Source organism: Myotis lucifugus, unplaced genomic scaffold, assembly GCF_000147115.1.
Source record: "Myotis lucifugus unplaced genomic scaffold, Myoluc2.0 scaffold_268, whole genome shotgun sequence".
NCBI classification, from domain to species: Eukaryota; Metazoa; Chordata; class Mammalia; order Chiroptera; family Vespertilionidae; genus Myotis; species Myotis lucifugus.
This window is the reverse complement of record NW_005871316.1, coordinates 250935-263480: the sequence shown is the minus strand read 5'-3', so window position 1 is coordinate 263480 and position 12546 is coordinate 250935. Positions and strand designations below refer to the sequence as shown.

At 37.4% G+C, this 12546-nt stretch overlaps 1 pseudogene; it reads left to right on the top strand.

Annotated features, from left to right (window-relative positions):
* Positions 1-232: 232 nt before the first annotated feature.
* Positions 233-1668, top strand: LOC102442803 (annotated as a pseudogene).
* The last annotated feature ends 10878 nt before the right edge of the window (positions 1669-12546 follow it).

Sequence of the window (12546 nt, the reverse complement as noted above, 5' to 3'; positions counted from 1 at the left end):
ATCCAGATTTCCATTACCTACAAAATAAATTATGTATTTATGGAATGAGTACACTGCAGCTATTAAAATTTTTAAAAGACACAGATGAATCACACAAGTACAATATTGGGCAAAAGAAGCAAACACAAAATGGTATAATATTGTATAATCTCACTTATATAAAATCCAGCTTTTTTACAATGGGTTTGATGTCAGACACAGATGTGAAAACCACCACTAAATCTAAGCCAAAATGAGAATGGAAAATATTCATATCAATATCATCATCATTGGACTCATACATTTGGGCAAGTCTAACACTACTGGCCATCTGATCTGCAAATGTGGTGGGATCAAAAAATCTGAGGAGTCTGCTGAGATAGAAAAAGGCTCCTTCAAGTATACCTGGTTGAAAGCTGAACATGAGCGTGGTATATGGAAATCCGAGATCAGCAAGTATTATGTGACCATCACTGATGCCTCAGAACAGAGATTTCATTAAAAACATGATTCCAGGCACATTTCAGGCTGACGGTGATGTCCTGGTTGTTGCTACAGGTGTTGGTGAGTTTGTAGCAGGAATCTCCAAGAGTGGGCAGATGTGGGAGCGTGGCCTTCTGGCTTCCATATTCTGTGTGAAACAACTAATTGTTAACAACATGGATTCCACTGAGCTGCATTGTAGCCAGATGACATAAGAGGAAATTGTTAAGGAAGTCAGCACATACATTAAGAAAATTGGCTACAACCCTGACCGTAGCATGTAGCATTTGTGCCAATTTTGGGGTGGAATGGTGACAATATGCTGGAGCCAAATGCTAACATGACTTGGTTCAAGGGATGGAATGCCATTTATAAATATGGAAATGCCAGTGCAACCATGCTGCCTGAAGCTCTGGATTGCATTCTGCAACCAACTTACTCAAATGACAAACCCTGCGTCTACCCCTCCAGGAGTCTACAAAATTGATGGCATTGTTACTGTCCCTGTGAGCCCAGTGGAGATTGGTGTTCTCAAACCTGGCATAGTTGTCACCTTTGCTGCAGTCAACGATGCAGCGGCGGTAAAGTCTGTTGAGATGCACCATGAAGCTTTGAGAGAAGCTCTTCTGGGACCATGTGGGCTTTAATCTCAAAACTGTGTCTGTCAATGATGTTTCTCCTGACAATGTGTCTGGTGACAGCAAAAATGACCCACCACTAGAAGCAGCTGGCTTCATGGCTCAGGTGATTATCCTGGACCAGCCAGGACACGCAGCTGTTCGGGGCTGTCACACAGTTCGCAGTGCTATTTGCTGAGCTGAAGGAGAAGATTGATCGTCGTTCTGGGAGAAAGCAGGAAGATGGCCCAGAGTTTTTGAAATATGATGCTGCTGCCATTGTTGATATTCCTGGCAAGTCCATGTGTGTTGTGAGCCTCTCTGACTATCCTCCTCTGGCCTGTTTTGGTGTTTGTGACATGAGACAGCCAGTTGGTGTGGGTGTCATCAAACAATGGAGACGAATGCAGCTGGAGCTGGCAAAGTCACCAAGTCTGCCCAGAAAGCTCAGCAAGCTGAATGGATAGTATCCCAATATCTCCACCCTAGTCCTAATCAGTGGTGTAAAGATGGTCTCAGAATTATTTGTCTCAATTGGCCATTTGCGTTTAATAGTGAAACATTGGTTAGTGATTACAATGCATCATAAAACCTTCAGAAGGAAAGGAGAATGTTTGTGGACCACTTGGATGTTTGTGCATGCACATGTGTGTGTAAGTGTGTGTGTGTATGGCAGTAAAGTTTTTAGTTCTTAGAATCAGTACTTTTTAATGAAAACAGAATTTTGAAACCCATTAAAACAAAGTTATTGAGGAAAAAAAAATCCAAAACAGACAAATTTATATTTTGAAGGAAGTCAGAATCACGGTTTCCTTAGGAAAAGAGCATGAGTCTGGCAACTGGGACAGGGCAGGAGGGGAGGGTCCTCTGAAGAAACTTGTTTCAATTTGTTTAACTGGTTAGTGATTTCATAATTGTATTCACTTTGTGATGACTCATTCAGCTATAGACTTATTATTTGCACCTTTATTATGGAGCCTATACTTCAGTGAAAAGTTAAATAATTTAGCTTATTATATTATTATTGTGCAACTCAAAAACTATACTCCAGAAAAAATCAACAAATTGTACCAAACAAATTTTATACTGTGGTACATTTAATGAAAACAATTTTCTTGTTGCCTGAGATGGTTTCACTTATACATGTTTAAAACAACATAAAATAATGTTAAATTAAGTAAAAAAGATAATAGTATAGAAGAATCTCTAAATTGTGTCATTTAACTCAGTATATAGAGTTCTTCTCAATGATAGTGTGCATGCATATTCTACTTTAGTAAAATACCATTTAATTCACAAAATGTTTATTAAAGTCTTAAATGTGATTGAGAACAATATGGTATAGACTTTACATTTGCCTCAAGGAAGTAATTGTCTATATGGATATTTAAGGAATATTCACTCTTTTATATTTAATATTAGAGGCCCAGTGCATGGAATCGCATGAGACCCAGAATCCCCTGCACCCCCCCCCCCGCTGGCGCCGCGGGACCCAGAGTCCCACCCAGAGTCCCACCCGCCACCACCACAGGACCCATCAATGAATCTCCTGGTGACTGGTCATTTGGTCATTCTGGCATTACGGCGTTAAGGCCACTGGCTTTTTATAATATAGACTAGAGGCCCGGTGCACAAAAGTCAGGTAGGGTCCCTAGGCCTGGCCAGTGATCAGGGCCTATCAGGGCTTTCTTTACCTGTCTTCTGCCCCCGCCACTGCCACTACTTGCCATTTGTGCAGAGCTGCACCCCCCTCCACTGCCACCAGTCACCTCCCTCTGTGGGCAACAGGCATGGGGTGTGATTGCTTGGCTGGCCTGGGCCTCCCTCTGCAGGGGGATTGATCACAGGGCCCCCAGATCAATCTCCCCACAGAGGGAGGCCCTGCCCAACCATCACAGCACTGCCAGCCTGGTGGCCCGGGGCAATCAACTGGCCGGGGCTCTGCGATTGATTGCCAGGCAGAGGGTGGCCTGGGCCTCCCTCTTTACGGCGATCGTGGAGCCCCCCAATCAATATCCCTGCTGGCCAGTGGCCAGGCTTCCCTCTGCAGGGCAATCATGGGGTGATGGCAGGACTCCCTGACCAATTGCATTGCACCCACCTTAGCTGGCCTGGCGCCAGTGCGTGTCATAGCGTGGTTGTCTGGAAGATCGTCCAGATGGTCGTTCTGCTGTTTGGTCGTTCAGTCAATTTGCACATTAGGCTTTTATTATTATAGATATTTTCACACTTTGATATGTAATTTCAATACAAGGCACAAAGTAATCATTATTACTAGGGTCCTTTTTATATTTATCCTTTTTATATTTAAAGGAAAGGAAAATCTCTTTAATCTAAAGGTGAAATTCATGCTAGTTTAAAAATTATATCACTGTGAAAGCTATTGGAAAGGATTTTAAGGGATTGAGGAATGGCTATTCTTGTTACAGGAAATAATTAAGGATAAGAGTGAGACAAGGGCTCTCCAGGAAAAGATGATTACTTGAGCTGAAAAGGAACTGTTGAAAACTGTTGGATATTTCCAAATAACAGCTGGTCATACTGTTTGCCAGCTTTGTGAAATAAAAATCTGAAAGAAATGTAGGACAAGATTTAGAATATAGCGGGGCTAGTTATAAGGAAGATTTTTAAGTAGGATAAAGATTATGTATTTAATTTATTAGGCTCTTATAGAGTTATCTCTTTGGAAAGTTTTGATTTAAGATACCCTGTTTAGGAGTATTAAACTACTACTGACATTTTAGGGATTAGAAAAGAAGGCTTATATAGTAAATTTCCCTTTTAGGAGAATATAACAATAGTTTATAGATGAGAGTAAATAAGCAAACCACCTTGAACAGTAAAAGCAAGAATAGAAAAAAAATAACTCTAAGGCCATTGTAGAATATATTGGTCCTAGTGTTTTTTATAAATTGAGGTATAATTGACATATAAATTCATATTAATGTAAAGCATACAACAGAATGATTCAACATTTGATATATTTTGGTGTGATCACCACATATAGTTTTTATTCATCACCATCTATGGTTTTTTTTCTTGTGTGAACTTTTAAGATCTATTTTTAGCAACTGTCAAAATATGCAATACAGTATTATTAACTATAGTCACCATGCTTTATATTATATCCTATGGCTTATTTTATAACTGGAAGCTTCAATCTTTGACCCTTTACCCATTTTGCTCAATCACCACGCCCTCCTCTAGCAGTCACCAATCTGTATCTATGAGCTTATTGTTGTTTTTTTTCCAGATTCCACATATAGGTGAGATTATATGGTATTTGTCTTTCTTTGTCTTACTTATTTCACTTACATAATGCCCTCAAAATAAACAAGGGGGTGGTGCATAATCTTTTTGAGCTAGTGTTTCACTTTCTTTGGATAAATACTCAGAAGTCTAAATAGACTTTCTAAATAGACTTTCATATTGCTTGAGTTAATTATTTAAATTTAAATTATTTTTTAAATGTACTTCAAATATTATTGTAACCAAATATGATTGCCTCTGTTATTCTTTTCGTGTGAAATCTTTTTTTTTAATTATACCCATTCTAATTTTTTGCCATTTACCTCAGAGAAAGCTAGATATCATCTCATTTTCAAGGTAAATCCTTCTTACCCATGTCTGTGTTGAGTGCTACTCATCATCTAGTTCTAGGAAAATGGTATAATGTTAACCAGGTCAGTTGCTTGTATTTTTGATTTTCCTTTCCAAAGAAGCTTATATTTTCCAATGTCTCAAAACTGATACCCCTTGCCTTGCCACATTTCTGTACATTCAGTGAAAAACTTTGCAAAGGCCAGAATTTATATAATTTTACTTTCTTATAATTTTGTACTCTTGAAAATTTTGTAATGTGACTTATTTTCCTGTCACTTTTATGTCACTGTTCTCTCAAATCATTAGTTAGTTTAGTCTTTGAATGGAAGATTTTTGTAATCCTTCTTAGACCTTCTTTAACATTTAGACCGTTGATTACCCTCTCCCTCTTGGAAACCAGTTTTATGCAGGTTTAGATCTTCTCCATATTCTCTGATGATTCTTTCTCTTAGTTCAGATTCTATGTTGGGTCTTTTCTTTCTAAAGTTTTTCATTGATGATTAGTTGACTTTAACTATTATTTTGTGTGACAATGTGACACATTTCATTCTATTAAATTCCAATATGAATGCAAATTTGCAGTTGTATTAACAGCTTTATGTGAATAGCCGACTCACTTTTTGAACTTAATAAGTCTGTAAACAAACTTATTTTTTTTCAATCTCTGTTGTTCCTCTAGCTTATTTCCATTTTCTAAAGGACACCACTCTTTGTCTTGCTTTTATTTGTTAATTTTTTCCAAAATATTTTGAGGTCATTATATCTGAAAGATTAGTAGGAGAGACAGATGTGTAAACTCTCAGCCAGAATGAAGGCAGATTAGAGCTGGAGTTGGAGACTATCTATGGTTAGAGGACTTCTGAGAAACTGTATGGTATGCAGCTAAACTTCATCAACTGGAAGAATGGAGGGATAAACATTTAGCCAACATCTTTAGCGCTCTATTTGATAAGGATTGCTTTACTTGTAAACTCTTCCAGACCTCTGCCAGACCTCTGAGTTGTATGCATCTGAGTGCCAAGGAATTCTGAAGTTATCTGACTTCCATGTCTCTGAGAAACCTCATGGCAGAAAGTAAGAGACTCATAGTAGGCAACCAAGGCAGGCACACTTGAGTTACACTTACAAGAAGCCAGCCTATGCTGGTCAAAAATGCTTAGAGTTAATTGCTGCAATCTTTGCTAAAATAAGAGATGAGTGGAGAGAATGTAAAGCAGTGAGTAAGAAATGTCTGACTCATTGTAATTATCCTATGTTTTAACAGACCAGATTACTTCCATACTTGCCTATTTTAATCAAGCTAATCTTTCCTTTCCGGTACTTTCTTTCCAGCTCTGCCTATCTTAATCCCACCTACTCTTTAATTCCAAACTCATATTATCCTTCCTTGATTTTTTTCCCCATTAATTAGAAGCTATTTCCTTCTCTTAACTCTTATATCCCAATACAGTCATCTCTATTTGCCCTAATGAAATGAATTTTAGCTAAAGACAAGGATATTCTTCTCATTATTTTTTAAATATATTTTATTGATTTTTTACAGAAAGGAAGGGAGAGGGATAGTTAGAAACATCAATGAGAGAAACATCGATCAGCTGCCTCCTGCACACTCCCTACTGGGTATGTGCCCGCAACCAAGGTACATGCCCTTGAGCAGAATCGAACCTGGGACACTTGAGTCCACTGAGCCAAACTGGTTAGGGTGTGAAGCATTATTTTATAGATCCTTGGAGTGGTCAACTGACCATGGAAAACATCTTATGAGTACCCTGGGGTCAACCACCAGCAGATGACAATGGGTCATAATAGTGAGTCAACTGAATGAGTCATCCTCATTCACAAGCCCCAGGGCCCTTATAGAAGCCTCCACAAAACTGTGGGAGCTCTACTTCTCTTTTCTGGTTGACTCTCCAGTGCCCAAGCTCTTTTCAGTAAACTCTGTCTGCTTGATCTTGTACTGGGTTCCATTTCTATGACATTGAAACAAAAGAACCTGACATTCAAGGTCCAGTAATAATTTCAAGTTTTAAATAATAAACTATAAGTAATATGCCTGCACAAAATAAATGCTCTCTGAAAGTTATCATCCTACTTGCAAGACCACACTAGAGACTAGGCAATTGATTGTTTTTTGTTTCTTCTTTATGTTCCTCTGAAGTAACTCATTGCAGTTTAGTTGCTCACAGCTAAGCAATATTTCTCTCTCCAGTGAAGATGACAATTTTTTTCAGTTTACCCAATTCCCTGTTGCCACAGAGATCTTACGGTAACCACTGGGGGAAGTGGTGGTGCAGACTTGGGATACAGCTGACGAGGAGGCAGACAGAACAGGAGCAGAATGACCCCACTGACTGTCCTGCTTCGGAGCCTGCTCTACTGGACTCCTAATGAAATAATGCATTTCCTAAATTTTCAGGCCTATTTGAGTTGGGTTTTCTGGTTCTCACTGTTTAAGTATCTAAAATAACACATACTTCAATTTAACTTTACTGATGCTTAATCTTTCCATTTATCTCAGATTCTGCTGCTGCCCCCTCCATTAGGTCAGGTGTTGGCAAAATATTAAACTTTAGGAAGCACAACAGCCATAGGGAAATACGACTCATCATGCAGGATGGAACAATTCTGGGTCCCTCCACTGTGCACAGCATTTGTTCTGCTTTCAAGACTCCCCACAACAGCTGAAGCTTTACATCCCTGGAGGCTACTGCCCATATGTTCACCTTTCTTACCAACCTGCAGTTTCCAGGCATCTGCTAAATTACAGTTTTGAGTGCTCAAATGTGATTTCACTTGTGGGGAAAAAAGAAGACTTTTGCCCCTCATTAAGTCAGAATGGCATTGCACCACAGTGTAGACTTTACATATAAGTATATTAAAGGAATCCATAGAGCTAAGAGGATTAGAAGATTATGTGTGCAGTTAGAGGTGAGGAATCAGGTTATGTTTATTTTTGCTTATTATTGTTTTTTTTTCTCAGAACAATAAAGTAAACAGATTCTCTCCTCTCAGAAAAGACAGTTTCAGTAGTGTAGAATTATCTTTGCTTCTGTCTAGAGTCCATACTTTTTTTTTAACCCCAAGGAACATTTCATGGTGTATATAGGAGAATACTGGCAACATATAAAAGGCTATGAAGGCCACAGAGCTACAGATGTCCCTAATCCCATGCAAGCTGGTTCTTCAAGGTAGCTTCCTTTTTGCAAAGCTGCTAGCTTGTTCTGTAGCCACCCGATTAGACAGTGCCAGCAACCTTGTTGGCTGTCCTTTCTTTCCTTGGTTAGCTTCTCTTGTCGGTGCAGTTGAGTTATCAAATGGTGTAAGTGTTATGCCAATACCGTTTCAATATAAAGCACTAGCCATGCAAAGGCTAAGGCAAATTGCTTTCCAACTAACTGCTGGCAGCTTGCTCTTATAGATTAAGACCAGGTCTCTCCACAAGGCATTGAAGCAGCAAATTCAAAAGGAGTCAAATAGAATATAGGGCATTTGGCATCAGAGATAAAACAGTTCATTACCTGGTTAATGTTTGCATTTTCCTGGTGTAAAGCAAGCATAAAATTACAGATAACAAAGTGATATTTAATAGGCACTGGACATTTCAAGAGAAATGTAGCCTTTAAAAATGATTCTTTTCCATTCCTGGGAAAATTAAGGATATGGGGAGAGGGATTGTATTAGGTTCACATCTCAAAGCCAGAAAATATAAGGTAAAGAACTAAATTCTAGCCTCAATTCTATGAATTATAAATTATGGAAATGTGGAAAAGCCACTTTCCTCCTTGTAGGGACTTAATTTTCAACTGTTATACCAAAATTAAAACAGCTGTAGTCTCTACCATCTAGATGAAATAACAGGAGGAAAATATTATTACAGACAATCCTCATATGCATATAAAATTATATATGCATTTGTATGTAGAGATATACAAATGCATTTTGTAATGGTTACAGAATTTCTACAATAAGATTTAATATTTCATTAATTTTTTTATTAATTCTCACCCGTATATATTTTTCCCATTTCTTTTTAGAGATTTTCAAGGGAAAGAAGGAAGGAAGGAAGAGAGGGAGAGGGAGAGAGAGAGGGAGAGGGAGAGGGGGAGAGAGAGAGAGAGAGAGAGAGAGAGAGAGAGAGAGAGAGAGAAACATTAATGTGAGAGAGACATCGATTGCTTTCCTCCTGCACATGACCCGACCAGGTACCTGCCCCTTGAACTGGAATCAAATCTGCAACCCCGCCTTGCATGGGCCATTCTAACCACTGGGAAACACAGGCCAGGGCAATATTTTATTAAATTTATTTGAAGAAGCTTAAATGGAAGAATGGCTTGAATTCAAGTTATTGTTTTTTTTTCTCTATAGAAATGTTTCTAAAGTTCAACATGGAAAATAATTATTTTATAAAGAAAAATATATTAAGAATTTGGAGTCATTTAAAATTAATTATTTATACTTTAGAAAATATCTATTGCAATCCTGCTGTGAAAGATGAAATTTAGAAATGATTAAATTATGTAATGTATATTTTAATACTAATAATTATTAATATGAATATTATTCATTAGTTATTTCCCAATGAGTAACATAGGTAAAGTCTATGATGTATTTTAAGTTAAAAATTATGTAATATAAATAATTTGATAACTAATTGGTTATGTAATTTTTACATTGGGAAAAAGTAAGTAAAATAATATTCTCATTTTGACATTTGTTATTTTTGACCAGATATCTGATTGATTGTTTTTCTTTTTTATTCTTTGTGAATAATTCCTCTTTAATTCTACTAAGAATATTGGTACACCCAATATTTAATATTTATAATGATAAAGTATGTTCAGTAGTATTTCATATATATATATATATACAGGGTATCTCCCCAAAATGTTTACACACTTTAATAGCTGATAGCTCAATTGATGTTTCTTTCTTTTCAGATTTAACCCATTAGAATTAATAATTATTCAACATGTGTATATGTCTTTGGGGGACACCCTGTATATATATATCCTCATCCCCACTTTATTGGTAACCTTTGTCATGTCTACCAAAGGCCACCAGAAACACACCTGTGGCCAAGCAAGTTTGGGTTCATTACTTGTTCCTGGAAGGGAGACTGCACACTACGGGGATACTTGGGTGTTTACAGAGGTTATGGGGGTGCTTGTTATAGGAGTTGGGCTTTGGTAGGTGATTTAGGCTTATTTTAGAAGTTTTTGCTGGATTGGCTCATCCATAAAAGTGGAGTAATTCGGGGATTAATTTAGTAATATTTATGTAGGAGGCAAACAGGAGAGGGCTAAAGTTGTAACTGATAAAGAAACAGCAATCACTAATGTTAGTCAAGAGAGGAAGCTATTTGATTATTATTGAGGTTTGCACTGAGTTCCAGTTTTTGTCTGTTGAGAAACAATTATATTTTTTTTTGTCTGGACACTAAATGGCTTCAAAGTATGTTGGTGGTGTGAAATTGTTTAAACAGGAAATCATTGCCTAGCAGCTGTCAATGCTGGTTGTCAAGGCTTGCCCCACCGCCCCCATTCTGTGGCTGTGGAAGAGCTTTTCTCAAAGTGTAGGCCGTGGACTATGACGTCAGGTCCTCTGGGAACTTGTTAGAAAGGTAAATTCTCAAGCCCCACCCCAGACACACTGAATTAGAAACTCTGGTGGTGGGTCCAAGCAGTCTATGTTATAACAAGCCCTCCAGTCCAGGTGACGGCAATGCGATCTAGTACTTGAGAACCACTGAAGTGGTTTTCTACCCTGATTTTGCATTAGAATCATTTAGGTATTGAGAGCTTTAAAATCACACTTATGGCCAGGACTAACCCTTGCCCAATTATAATCAGAATCTCTGGCATGGGCCTATGGTTTGGTAATTTTGAAATGTTCCTTGGCTATTCAAATGTGTAGTCAGGTTGAAGAACCTCTGTTCCAGTGTATTTGGGAAATGGGAAAAAATATATATCTATTTTTCCCCCGTCTGCATTTACCCACAATGCTATTGCTTCTCTTTGGAGAATAATTTTGAAAAATCAATTGAAGTTGAAAATGCACATAACATACAACTTAGCAATTGTATTTGAAATATAACCAATATAAACATCTTACATGTGCACAAGTAATCTGAAAAAGGATGTTTATTTCATCACTGTTTGCAATTGAAAAGAGTAAATATGATATAGTTTACAGCTGAGGAATGGATAAATTGTAGGATATTTATAAAATACTACTCATACTTGTGTTTGAAATAAACAATATAGCCCTGGCCGGTGTGTCTCAGTTGGTTGGAGTGTCCTCTTGTGCACTGAAAGGTGAAAGGTTGCTGGTTTGATTCCAGGTCAGGGCACATCGCTAGGTTTCAGGTTCGTCCCCAGTGCGGGTGGGAATGGGAGGCAACTGATAGATGTTTCTCTCATACATGAACATACTCTCTCTCTCTCTCATCAGTAAAGTATATCCTTGAATAAGGATTAATAATAATAATAATATAAACTAAATCAAAGTGAGCTACTATAATGATGAGTAGACACAGCCACTTGAAAAATGTTACACTAATTTTAGTAAATCTTAAAAACACATTAAATAACTCTACATCTGTTTTATATTTTAGACACAGTGGATTGTACAGTTAAAATTTAAAAGTAACCAACACAGAATGATTTGTACAACTTCAGCAGATGAGTTACTCCTGTGGAAACTATGATGGGGCTAGAAATCTGAGAGCTTAGAAATATCTCTATTATTTTATTTCTTTAAAGAATGAGTGAAGCAAATATAAAAAAATGTGATATTTTAAAATTAGGCTAGAGATTGCCACTTGGATTTGGGACGACTGTCCTTCTTCAATTCAGTGCTGACACCACTAAGCTGGCTTCATTTCCTTTAGAGCCCCATCTCTTCACTCTACATAGACCGTGAACCTGTGTGTTTAACAATAACTTTGGGAACAACTAGATGGAATTTCAGGAAAAATAAAAACTAAATAAAACCTAAAAGCTGAATGTTAGATACAACTGTTTCTGTACGCCAACATAAAAAAGGTGGAAGAATCCTCATACAGAATGTCTTAATGGGTAACCCTGTTGGATCCCCCTTATTTTCCTTCTCTGAGAATCCCTTTCCACTTTATCCTTCTCTTGTAGGAAATCTTATACCCATAAGATATGTTCTCACCCTGGGATTGGCACACAACCCCAAAACCCCTCCAGCCATACCACTAACTGCCATAATCCACAAGGTGCTGTTGAAGTAGGGTTATTGCTTCAGGACAAGGGGGCAGCTTTGGATGAATTGATTACAGTGGGCATGGCCACTTTATGTTCAATACTCTTTAGGTTCATTCCATCATCACCCCGTCAAGATATATTTATGCATTCTTTAATTGGATTTCCAGTCTCTTATGGGAAACTATTGGGAAATATATATGCAATCCTTTTACACACACACACACACACACACACACACACACAAACCCAAATTGAAAAAACAATTATTATTCTTGGTGATATTATAGTCCAAATTTATGTTAAAGAAAGTAAACATTTTTCCAAGTGATAGCAGAATTTTTAAAAATTTAAGCTGCCCAAGATAGGGATAGCATTTTATATCATTATGCAGAGAAATTTCATTGATATTTTCTTATTTCCCTTTTTTGCTCCATACAATGAAACCTAACTTTGCTAAAAATAATACCCATCACTGGGCCATCTGTTGAAATTGCTCCATTTGTAATATGAAAACAAGAGGAATGTTAAAATAGATAAATTTTTCTCTTTAATTTTGACCAGAAAATATTTTTAGGATGACTTTCAATCTCACTAATCTCTCTAATTGGAAGAAAATAGGATAAAAATTTATAATT